The sequence below is a fragment of the Crocodylus siamensis genome, chromosome 1 (assembly GCF_052110815.1).
Source record: "Crocodylus siamensis isolate JL-2025a chromosome 1, ASM5211081v1, whole genome shotgun sequence".
In the NCBI taxonomy this organism is placed as follows: Eukaryota; Metazoa; Chordata; order Crocodylia; family Crocodylidae; genus Crocodylus; species Crocodylus siamensis.
In genome coordinates, this window is record NC_143395.1 from 338628082 (window position 1) to 338641467 (window position 13386).

Genomic DNA, 13386 nt, shown 5'->3' on the forward strand with positions numbered 1-13386 from the left:
TTAAGCTCACTTTACCTGATATTAATTGAAAGTTTCACACAGGGACATGGCCTTTTCCCAAGTTCTCACCTGACCAGGTGCGGGGAGGAGAGAAACTTTCCCTTCTGCACTACCAAGTCCAATCCTAGATGAAGGGGGCTGTAGAAGGCTGAAGGGGTTTAGGCATGAGAGGCATGCTTCCCTATACTCTCAGATAGGATAACCTCTGGGCCCTGGGAGTGAAGCTACAGTGTGGCCAGGCCAGATCATTAAGATGATGTAAGGCAAAATCCTGGACTCAGGGGAAACATGATTCCCTGAGTGCCAGAGTCTTGCTGCATTTAATCCTGGCAGCCCCTCACTCCATGTGGAGCCCCTGGGAGGTAAGACCCTGGAGCCAGAGAAAGCATCATTTCCCCAGCGGAAGCATCTTGCCACTGAGCAGCTCTTGGATGGGCTTAACATCTGCACGTCCCAGGGACCTGGCTATGCTCAGTGGGGAGCCCCCAGGCAGAGAGATTGTACAGCTGCAAAGAGCACACTTTCCCCGGTTACATGGTCTCTCTGCAATTAAACGCAGAAAGGGCTGTTCTCAGCATGAAGGGGCAGAGGAAGGGTGGGGAAACAGGTAGAAAACTGACACTGGGAGCAGTCTGTGGGACTGGCAACCTTTTGGTGAGATCAGAGTTGAGGCCTGGGGGGTTGGAGAGATCCAGAGAGGGTTTGGTGGGATTGGAGAGGTTCTCTGATCCCACCAATCCCTCTTGGATTCCCCCACCCCACTGCAGACACTGTTAGCCACCCCCACATCCTACTAAATCACCCCCAATCCTGCAAAACACTCCTAGTACTGGTTTTACTAGTGTTCACCAGTGCTGGGAGCCTGATCAAAGTATGTTGGGGTGGAGAGAGTGGCTGGTGTGCTGGGGGAGGCTAGCAGCTGTGGGGAGTTTAGTGGGATTGGGGCAATCTCTCCCCACAACTGGGGTCTATGTTTAACCCCCTGACCTCTCCACTTCCAGACAAACAAACTCCATGCAGATCAACCTCCACCCCTACTTACTTTGACTGGGATCCTGGCACTGGCAAATGCTGGTAAAGCCAGAACCAGGGGTGGTTTGCAGGCTCAAGGGGTGTTATGTAGGCTCAGGGTGACCTAGTTGGTCTGCATGGGGGGCTGTCCATCTGGGGGTTGGAAGGCGAGTAGTGGAGGTACTAAAAGTAGTGTAGTATACTGGGGGGTAGGAAAAGGGCAGCACCAGGGCTGGAGGGAGTAGTTGGACTTTCCCGGCCCAGGGGCTGTGCTCTGAATGTTCAGTCAGATCAGTCTAGCTGTTCCCATTTTAACTCAGTGAACCTCTTAGGTTAACTAAAGTTAGATCAGGCCAGCCATTTTTAACTGTTCTATCTTTCATGGAATGTCTGTACAGTTTGGCACATAGATCAATCTAACTGCAGATCTAAGTGTAAGGTCTGCACATGGGTGAGCTAAGTTAGATTGGGTGGCTATTTTTAACTGAAGTAAGTTATGCTACACCAGGGCAGTTTATATTGAAGAGAAGTAGCTATTAAATCACCATAATTTAGTTTCCAATTAAAGTAGGATTGAGCAAAAACATGAAATAGGTGCAACAGATCAGCTTGCAACACAGTAATCCCCCTTCCCCCAATGTAATTATTTTGTCTATCCATACCCTTTAGCACCTAATGAAAGTATCTACATGTGCACTTTACTGTAGAATTGACTAATTAGCCTTGCAGTAAAGCATCACTGTCTACATGTGCTGGTATTAGGGTACGGTAAATTAACTCAGCTGTAGGATAGTACTGTCAGGGACAGTACTGTTTTACAGTGGAGAAAATTACTCCACCAAAACACACATGTAGACAGTGACAGGGGCTAACTGGGGCATGAGGGTGCTAATGTCCAGTAGCTGCCTGCTGCTTTGCTAGCCAGCCCCTCCTCTGCCTGATGCCACCACCTGGATCCCAAGGCTGACCCCCCCCAAGTTCCCTGCCAGCCCAGGGCTGTTCCACCCCAGCTCAAAGTGCTGCAGTCCCGGGCACATATGTAGATACACCCAGGAGCATCTGACTTTGGCCTGAACTCTGCTGAAACTTATTGTTCTGTATTAGCAGCACATGTAGATGCACCCAATGTACAATTTATGTGGAATATAGTTGCTTAAGTTCCCATGAGCAATTCATAAAAAAAAAACCCTGCCTGACTTAGGCTTAGGCTCCAATTCCTGGGACACTACAGTTGACAAATACATTTCTGGCAAGACCAAAAATACCTAAAGTTCTGCTACTGTGGGTACCCAGATTTGATGCTATACTGGATGAGCTGATCATTTTGGTATATGCTGCATGCTTTATTGACTCCTTGCTTGTGAATCCCAAAATCTAAAATCTCCGATAGACATGATCCAGCAGGTGTGCTCATGCTATACCTAGGGATATACTTAAATTGCCTTTTTCAGGGAAAGCAGGAAATCCCCTGCTTTCCCTGGAGAGCAGGAAAACACCTTTCCCAACTGAAATTGGCACACAATGGCCTAAGGGATGTGGGGGAGGGAAAGAAAAAAAACAACCTTATTGGAGGTGAGCAGCAGCAAGCAGGGAGCAAATGAAAGCACAGGAAACTGTAAACACTTAATGAGGTGTGAATATGCTTTTATTTCGGCTACTGGTATGGGGGAGGGGGTGTAGAAATGGCTGGTAGGGAAAGGCTGGAGCCCTGGGGAACGTGGCTATACTTGGTGGGAGAGGGGAGATGGGAGTAGGCTGTGCAGACCCAAGAGGGTTAAACTGAAGCAGCAGGAGCTGGTGGGGCAGGGTGGAAGGGAGGGGCTGTAGAACCGGGAGCCCAGTGCTTGTTCTATATTGGCTGCCTGTCCCAAAATTGGCCCTGCTCCTGTAGGAAGAGGTTGTCACCCCCTATCACTAATAGCTTAGTTGTCACAAAATCCTGAGTAGAGGAAATATTCCTGTTAATAAAGAGGTGTGTGCATACGTATGTGTATTTTATGATTATGTTCTTTCTTGATTCTAGTGACTTTGTATCTAGTTGCTGGCACTTGATCTTGAATAAATGCCTCATACCTGAAGGAATCCCCAGAGTTTTGCAGGCACTCATGTATTAAAGGTGAAGAGATGATTGGAGAAGGTGAATGCCTTTTGGAATTGGTAACACTATTATGTTATCACTGTTCTTTTGATTCTATTTATTTTGGATGGGTACTATGGCTCTGTAGAAAATATAATTGATCCTCCAAAACATATATTTTCTCTTACGAGTCTTAAAATAGTAAAGTATAGTCTTCACATTTTTTAAAGATAATATTAATTATTTGAAAATATGGAGGGCTCCTTTGTATCTTCCCTATCCTTTTCAGAATAAAAGAGGAAGTGGTAATTTTTCAGACAAACACGAGAAGTTATGATGCCTGTCAGGCTGATGACACTTCTAGATGTCATAGGATCATAGAAAAGTAGGACTGGAAAATACCTCATGAGGTGATCTAGTCTATACCCCTGGTCAATGCAGGATCGTTCCTAACTAAACCATCCTAGTCTGCCCAACTTGCTCTTGAAAAATACCAAAGATAGAGATTCCATAATTTCTTTAGGTAGTCTGTTCCAATGCTTGGCTGCCTTCATTGTCAGAAAGTTCCTCCTAATCTCTAACCTAAATTTCCTCTGCTGCAGCTTGAGGCTATTGCTCCTAGTCAGGTCCCCTACAGTCTCAGAGAAAAATCCATCTCTTCCCTTTCTATATGCACCCTCCACTGTTATCTTCATAATCCCCCCTCTGTCTTCTCTTCTCTAGACTAAATAACCCTAGTTCTTTTCTCCTTTCTTCATAATTTTTGCCTTCCAGCCCCTTAATCATTTCTGTCACTCTATGCTGCACTTTCTACAATTTGCCTCCAACCTTCTCAAAATATTGGGCTCAAAACTGGACACAGTATTTCAAGTGGGGCCTCACCAGTGCTGAATAGAGCACAAGAATTTGCAAGTGACACTCCTGTTGATACAACCCAGTATATTGTTGGCTTTTTTTGCAACAAGGCACTATTGGCTTATATTCAGCTTTGGTCTACTGTAACCCCCAGGTCTTTCTTTGTCTAGCCAGGCATTCCTCAAGCAGGGAACCACCCTTAGGATTTGGAATTACTTAGGGTATAAACAGACATCATCTTTGGAGTGGCATCAGCTGTGCCAGAATGTGTTGTGGGATTGCTTGCAGATACACACCTTGGAAATTCACTGCAGGGGATTCATGTGGTGCATGTATCTCCCTGTCACTCCTCGGGTTAGAACATGGTACCCAGGGCTTTTCTCCTATTGGACTGGGCCCATTAAGTTGCAGGAGCAGCAAAAGGCCTGTCCCTGTGGGACAGTAGCACCGGGCAATGTCTGTAGATATCAGTGAATCAAAGTAGCTGTGGTGGGACACATCCTGGCATAGCTGATCCCATTCTAAAGATGACATCCATTTATACCCTAAGTAATCCCTAACCTATTCTGCCATTACTCTAGGATGTTTGTCTCTTTCCCTATCTTTGCTGCCAACTGTACACCTCAACTGGTAGCTGCCCCTATTTGTGAAAACTGAAATAAAAAAGGCATTAAATACATTTGCCTCTTCTGCATCATTCATGGTTTTGATTGCCTTCTGAATTCTGTACAGGACCTACCTTTTCTTTGGTCTTCCTCTTATTTTTGGTATACTTGTGGAATCCCTTTTTATTGCCTTTTATGTCCTTTGCCAGTTACATCTCAAATCATGGCTTGGCCTTCCTAATTTTCTTTTTGCATGCCTGTGCTATACTGTTATACTCTTCCATAGTACTATGACCAAGTTTCCATGTTTTGTATGATTCCTTTTCGAATTTCAGTTCATTGAAGAGATTGCTGTTTAGACAAGATGGCCTCCTGTTGCATTGCCATTGCATTCTTCCATCGCATCAAGATAGCTTGTTTCTTTGCCCTTAGAAGTGGGTTATATAAAGGTGCTTTTGAGTTTGCACTATTAAATAGACATTTTTGTAATTTAAATTCTACCTGGCTTTGGCTCAGATTCTGCCACCATTTTTCCCAAAGAGTAGTACTTCACTCCATGTGGATTCCTACTGAAAAAAATCATTTAACTGCTCAGAAAGCACAGTGACCTACTACTCAACATGACCAAGGGCAGAATTGGGCCATATACTTGCCATGATTCCTTAAACACTTTAAAGCAACTTTTCTTTACCTATTAATTTTGTTTTTTTCTTTAAATTAACTCTATATGGAGAAGCTTGAGAGAGTCCAGAGAAGAGCCACACACATGATCAGAGGTCAGGAAAGCAGACCTTACAACGACAGGCTGAGAGCCATGGGGCTCTTTAGCCTGGAAAAGCGCAGGCTCAGGGGTGATCTGATGGCCACCTATAAGTTTATCAGGGGTGACCACCAGGATCTGGAGAAGCGTTTGTTCACCAGAGCACCCCAAGGGATGACGAGGTTGAATGGTTGTAAACTACTACAAGACCATTTCAGGCTGGACATAAGGAAGAATTTCTTTACTGTCCGAGCCCCCAAGGTCTGGAACAGCCTGGCATCGGGGGTGGTTCAAGCACCTATATTGAACACCTTCAAGAGCAAATTGGATGCTTATCTTGCTGGGATCCTATGACCCCAGCTGACTTCCTGCCCTTTGGGTGGGGGGCTGGACTCGATGATCTTCTGAGGTCTCTTCCAGCCCTAATGTCTATGAAATCTATATTGTTGCTTTTTTACTCCAGGATTCTGTCAGGACCAATGGAGGAAGGATTTTTTCCTTGTTACTCACACATCATTTATGTTGCTTACAATACATAAAACATTCTTTGCTATATAAGAGCTAAAAATGATTATTATTGAACAGAACAACCCTTTCATATTGTAATAATACTAGATATTAGCATAATAAAGTCATAGTTCATAGTAGCAGTAGTTCTGTTAACTTTAGAAATATTTTGAAGAGTAGGAAATTATTCCGAAAGGCTTTCCATGTCCTCTTGCTTTTAAAAATTTGGTCAAACCATTGCAATTCAAGTACTAATGTCCAAGGGCGTCTATATACATGCTCTGGTGTGGAGGGGAAGGGGATACTTTAATGAGAATGGCTTTCAGGGTATTCAGCATGCATTATGTGTATTCAGCATCACGCGTTTCAAAATGGCAGTGAGGGAGCTTTAACTAAAGTTCATTAATGAGCTTTAGTTCAAGTGCCCCCACCACCATTTTGAAGTGTGGAGACACTGAATAGATGTGATGCAGAGGCTGCTGTATATGTCTGGCCCCATGTGTTTAATTTCATATAATACAGCTTTCATTTTCACTCTGTCTATGCTTCATGAAAGTAGTGCAGTACTATGACTACAGTTTGTTATTTACAGTATAAAACTATTTTTAAAATTTGGAGCTAGAGGGCTCTGCTGCACATTCAAGGTAAAACTGGATAGAAACTAGCCATAGAATTATTATACATTTTCAAGCACTAACTTTATGGCTGGTTGGCTCTTTTTATGGCTGGGTAGTCATTTTTATCATCTGATAATTACTTTGCATGCATGGCTGGTCTAAATTTACTGCATGATTAACCAGTTAATTGTCTGATAATTACTTTGCACTTTTGGCCAGCCTTATTTTGCATGTGTGGCTGGTATAAGTTTATAGTGCTTTTAATCAGTTAATTACATAATGTGTGCAACATGTAACGGGGGCCTAAATTACTACTTAATATTGGCAAAGCTAAAATATTGCTGGGTCACAATGAAAACAATAAACAACCCCAAGGCTGTTTCAAGGTTTGAAAAGTTAACTTGCCTTCTGGTTTTGTTCAGAACCAGAAATGAAAGTACTGCCATACACCTAGAAAAAAGTTATTCTTGTTGGCACCCCTGGAACCAAATTAGCAAATATTTCAATGGAGCTTCAATTTATGATGTTACCAGCTCAGAAAAAAAATGGGATAAAAATGCAATCCTGTAACACAGCCAATCTTCAAACCAATCATCATTAATTAGTAGTTAAATCCCACATAGAAAAAAAAAGAAAAGCTTGAGATTTGCTGATAAGACAGAAAAGAAATTATCAGAAATAAAGAGAAGTAGGTCAGCATACCTTGGTACCTGCATGTGCGTAAAAGTGAAAAACAAGCACTGTCAGAATTCAGAATTAGAATCTCATTACAGAATGTCAAGCTGCGTTCATTAGATAAAAGGGACATGAGGTGGGACTGGCAGGAGCAGAAACAAGAAAAATTAAATCTTCTCCTTTTCTAAGTCCCACCCAGGACCACCAGCAACCTATCCATTTAGGACAGCCTGAGTAAAGGCCCAAACCACTGAAGATTTTTGCAGGTATAGCTTGTGGATTATAGAAATGTAACTTCACAAGATCAGTGACCATACAAACCCCAGTAATACTGTCTCAGTGGACCCTTAGATCACAGGAAGGAGGAGGGTTGACTGCCAAGATTGAGATATGAGTGGCAGTGAACTGCACTGTAAAGCAATGAGGAGGAGAAAATTAGTAAGTAACTAAGTGATAGGAAATATGACAGGAAACAACATGGGCTGGGTTCTATGTCAATATAAGTCCCAATGCACCAAAGATGCAGCTAGGGTTCAATTGTACACAAAACTGCAAGTTATATTCATAGCTACATACTGTGGATTTACAAAAGAGACTCTACAAGCACCGAAAATCTATTGTGGTTTATAGTATAAACCAACAAGAGAGAATGAAGCCCAGTAGTTATAACACACAGATCTGGTGCTTAGATTTGCAAGGGAAGAGTTGTCTGAGAGAACAGGCATACAAATGTGGTTGAACTGTCAAAGTGGCAAAATTTACTGAAAAGCAGATCAGAAGGGGAAAAATCTCCTGCATAATATTAATGTTATTGGTTGATTTATACAGTCCCTTTCTTAAGAAAAGCACTTCATCAAATTATAAATGACCAAATTTGATAGAATAATTCACAATGAATAATTAATTAATTGAATTTAACCTTTCTTTCTGCTTATAAAATAGCCACAAAGAGATCACTGCTTCCTTAATTAAAAAAATAGTTTAAAAACTTTGTAGCTCCATATATTGATCGAGAAAGTGCTCTGAAAATGGTTGCTGGCCAAGTTCTCTTTGGTCCAATTTAGTAAAATACTTAAGCAAGCATCTTATTACTGACTTAAGCATGCATGTAGTCCTGTTTAAATCAGGTGGCTGGGTCAAAATTCAGATTACATGCCTCCAACTTCAATAGCTTAATGCCTAAAATTATGCACCAAATGTGTCAGGCAGGGTTAGATACATCTGGAAGAGAGTTCAGAGAGCCCAAATACTAAATGTGGAACATGAAATGCTAGCCACCCAACCATGTCTGAACTCTTATTCTTCTTCGAGCTTAGGCTTCTGAGTCAGGGGTGCATCTTAGGTACCTCCATTTTCATAGGGTCCAGGGCAACCAGTATTCTCCAGAAGGCAGCCACCTAAATGAAAAGAGCTCAGGCCTTTTAAGATTTAACAGTGATGTTACTCACATTTTACATAAAAATCTAGTGGTTAGAGCATTTGTTCCTATGACAGTGGGAGACCTACATTTTAGGCCCTTTTTTATCCTGACGGGGTCCAAACCTATATCTCATATCTCCTAGGAGACTGCCTTAACCAGCAAACTATAGAATTATTTGGAGAGTGGGGACAGGTGTGGGGAAGACTCTCTTAACGTTCCTGTTGAATCTGGGCCACCACTGTGCAGCCAAAAGTGCAAGATTAAATGGTCCAGAAAGAGACCAAGTAATTAGGGAACCATATGCTGTACCCTGAACGGTTACATTAGCTTAATTAGGGCATTAAGCTGAGAAAGGAAGACCTGGGTTCCCGTGCTTGGGTCAGGGTTATTTTTGTTTTTTTTAATCCAATGGCTGTTGAATGTTGTAAGAGTAGGAAGCAGAATCCATGACTACCCTTCCAGCTGATGATCTTCATCATCAGGTTACAGAATCAAGCTCCCACTTGCCTGTACACACATGCCTTTTCTCTCTCTCACCCCCATGATTCTTATGTGTCTAACATCACAATTATCCACCTTCAGCAGGAAGGGAAGATAGGCATTATATTGTAATCCCCGTACTTGGACTATTGTACAGTCTAGTGATTAGAGCAGGCTCCCAGGAAGCGCTAGTTGTGAATTTGAATCCTCAGGCTAAGAAGGACCAAGCATCCAGGGTTCTGTCTTTTGCTCTAAGCACAAGACAGTTATGAAAAAAGATAGATGTTAGCATGATCTTCCCCTCCAACTGTCTTTCTGAGTGAAAATGACCAGAGCTCAACTCCTTTTTGCTGAAGTCAAAGCTGCTGGATCAGCCCCCTTCAGAGACTTAAGGGGCTACTACACCTCCATTGTAGATCACAACAGAGCTTAAGTGGTACTTAGGCACTTAGCTGCTTAGACTAGGCTGCTGCTGCACATGACCACAATTTTGGTGCCTAAGGGAAAATTCTATAAAGTTTCCATGAATACTCAGGTATGTCGCTTGCAAAGGTAGGCTTACTTCATGTAGAATAAATACCTAAATGTGAGAGGGATATGAAAGCAGAAGAGACACACATTTTCTTGAGAAAATTCACTGACAAATGTGAATGTATCTAGGTAAGTTTTGAACTATGTATTGATCCCTGCAAACTAAATACCTGTTCACACCATTTCACTTACTACTATTTTTGAAGCAGCTATGAGGGTAGAAGAATCATGCATTGTAATTATAATAGTAGTATTACACAATATATTTAGCCTTCTCTAATTATAATGAAAGGGGAATGTAGGTTTCTTTCAGAGTTTTTAAACAGCAAATCAAATTGGCCTACTATACAGATATGGTAACTGTAAAATCTCTAGGTGTTGTTTAAATGACATTTAGAAAAACCCCATCATCATTAATCCTATACTTTGTCTTCTCCCCTTGTTTGTCACAGTCCTAACTTCTTTACTTTCTTTAGGGATGCTTAATAATATATAAAGATAAAAAGAACTGTTGGTGAAGCCCCTTTGCTGGTACTAGGATGTTCCTTTGTAAGTACGTACCAGCTTTCCTGTGGGCTGTTGCCACTGCATTCCTCTGTAGGAGCAAATGGGAGTGAAGAGTTAATGCATTCTGGATATGCTGCTGAGTGTATTTGTTAGGGCTCTCAGTGTTGATACCCTGAGCATTGCAGCAGATTAATAATTTACCTGAAAAGGCACAAGGCAGTCTTTAATACACTAATTTTAAACAAGATGTTAACAGTATCTATAGATCTTTGTTTTAACAATGAATTTAATTTGGCATAAATTATGAGTGCAGAATTCTACTCTCAGATCTATGCTGAGCTTTCAGTCAGAGAACATACTATTCAAATCCAGTTTTTCTTTGTGGATTTAGGAAGTTAACTTTGCCCTGAAATACCAAAAAAGGTTCATAGCTGTAAGGAAAAGACCTTGAACCCAGTATCAGAAATTAAACTTGGCTTCCATGCAGTATAGAGCCTCATCTGTCAAAAATGCTGAATGAATGCAAACATAATGTAGAATCTACCTACATTAGGACTATATTTAATCCTATTATATTGGATCATAATTACCACTTAGAAAGTAGCCAGTATATAAACTGTTCCTAAAGTACATCCCAGATACAGTAATGTGTCAGTCTTGCCCAACCTAGCTACAAGAGTCCCCCTATTTTCATAATATTTAAATAGAGAATGACAGCGTACTGAATACCTGATCATTGTACACTTCAGATGTTTAGCAAATGTTATGAGCATAAGTGTGTATCTCAAATGTATATTTATATTGTTGTGAATAGAGTAATGTGTCTTCAGGGTCCTATTGTAAACAAGCTGTCAAGCTTAACTGGGTTAGCCTGTAAAAATATCTTTCCATAAATAAATTAAAACACCTTCAAGCAGCCTCTCCTAATAGGTTTGATTGGAAAATACTGAGGGAAAAATAAAGAATTAGTTATAAGAGAGCTGGTTCTCAGAAAGTTAAGTACCTGTGAATGTGAGAAATACTGTTTTTTGATACCTTCCTTTGCTCTTAGATTTATACCTATGGACAATTCCAAGTTCAAATGTGTCCAGTCATGCTCAGTTTGTTATTCATGTAATACAGTAGTTTTCAAACTGGGGTATTAGTCCTCCTGGAGGTAAGTGGCATTTTGCCATTGGGTACTTGATGAAATTTTAATAATGGCAGTGGAACTTCTGATTGGTTAATGTGTGGCAGTAATGGTGTTGGAATACACTGATGTCAGTGTTGACAGAGATGTATCCAGTGTAAGGGGTATGAGCAGCAATCATTTTTAGGTAAAGGGGTACGCAGCCAAAAAAAATGTGAAAACCACTCATTGAACACATGAGTGTCTCCTATCAACAGGGAAACCAATTACATGGTTATCTTGTAGTAATTTGACTACATGATCAGCAGGGATTTTGGTTTTCTCTAATAAAAATATCCCCAATTTTCAGACTAAAAAAGTCCAAATCCACATTTTTCTATGATTAAAATAAAAAGCCACTAATACCTATCTATCGATTGATCGATAGATAGATATAGATATACAGCTATATATCTATATCTATTGATGAATAGATATACAGATATAGATAGATAAATAGATAGGTAGATAGACATAATTATATTAGTAGTTGCTAATACAAGCACTAAATAAATGTGCAGTAATGACTGTGCAGTAGTGTCTCATGTAGGTGTGCCCACTGTAGAGGATTGTAAATGATTAACAGAATCAACAAATTATTCCCCACTAAATTCCGACCATCTTAAGATAGATTAAATGTAATTTTTATTTTAGCTTTTCCTTTGAGAGTGAGTCTCCCCTATGGCCATTTATCCCCTCTGTGCCACTTTCTTTGATCTGCCTTATTTTCCAAACAAGTACAGTGTTTGATTTGGACATTCACAACAATATTTAAGATAAAATAATATAACTACACTACAATTAAACAATAAAACTTGCTGGAGGCAAGTGTACCTTTATGTGCAGGGTCCATCCAAGTATTCCTGGCCTGAAGCTTGTGTCCCAGGAATCACAATGTCTCTCTCTATAATAAGATTATATAGTGATGTATGACGCTACAGGGTGGTACAAAAGTCCTTGTTCATGTCTGTGTTATTGTTTAGGCACTTAGTAAGTAGACTTCACAAAGTAATATTCCCAAATCTCCAGTAGGGAGGGGACTGGCATCACATATCACACAAGTAACATTGAAAACCTAGAGTTGGACCTGTCATGCTTAGAGGTATAACTATTAGTATAATAATAGTAATTATTATTATTATGCTTAGAAGTCCTAGACAGGGCAGTCTCTGCTTCAAAGAGATATCACTCTTAAGCAATCTATCTTTCCTTCATGATTTTTTACCATCTGAATGAACAAGTAAAAAGAACAGAGCTTAAGTGCTAAGCTCATGTTAAGTATGCAGTGTGACACTACACTTGCTTTAACAAGAGACAGGAAAGTTTGTCAGATGATTGTCTCTCCACAATCATGCCCTGATGTACAGGCATTGTTTCACCTCTTTTGGTTTTAATTCTTGAGGTTGGGTCCCACAGGAGGTGGGTGAAATACACTGTAAATTTGAAACTTCAGGGGATTGTCTCTTTGTTATATTTGTACAGTGCCTTGCACAATGGGTCACTGGCCTCTAGATGCAACTATAATATAAATTACAAATACTGATAGGGCGAGCAGTTCATCCTGACCTTCACTGACTGTCTATATCTAATTTAACTATTTTTTATTACTGATATGTACGATACCCAACACTGCAGTAATACTCATATCAGTTTGGTTTTCATCAAATAATGTTCTTGTCCAGCTGGACATCATGTATTTGGTACCAATATCAATTGAGGCTTCCTAGTTTTAGCTGTGTGTTGTTGCTTTTGAAGCTATTGTCTCACAACATACATGTCCTAATGTGGGCATGCTGCTGCTTTGTGTTCGTCTCCCCTTTCTAGCTAGACAGCTATCTGCATTTTGAAGGAAGAATTGAAAGTAGTGTGTGTTCTTCTGTTTTATCCATGTTACCCTTGCTGCCTCTGTTGGCTAAGGTCCCAGAGAATTAAAACAAACATTTAACAGCCAAACTAGAAGTTGTCAATACTACAAGCCTGCAATGTTAGCAAATTCATAACGTAATAGAAAAAAATAGCTTTTTAATTTCCTCCTTTTTAAGTTATTGAACTTTGAATACTGTAAATAGTATTTTTAAAATGTAATAGTTTCCTGGCTTATTTTCTTTCATCTTTATCTCTTTGTCTGTTCCTTTCCCAATGTGTATCCCATAAAGAGCATAAGGCCCAAATG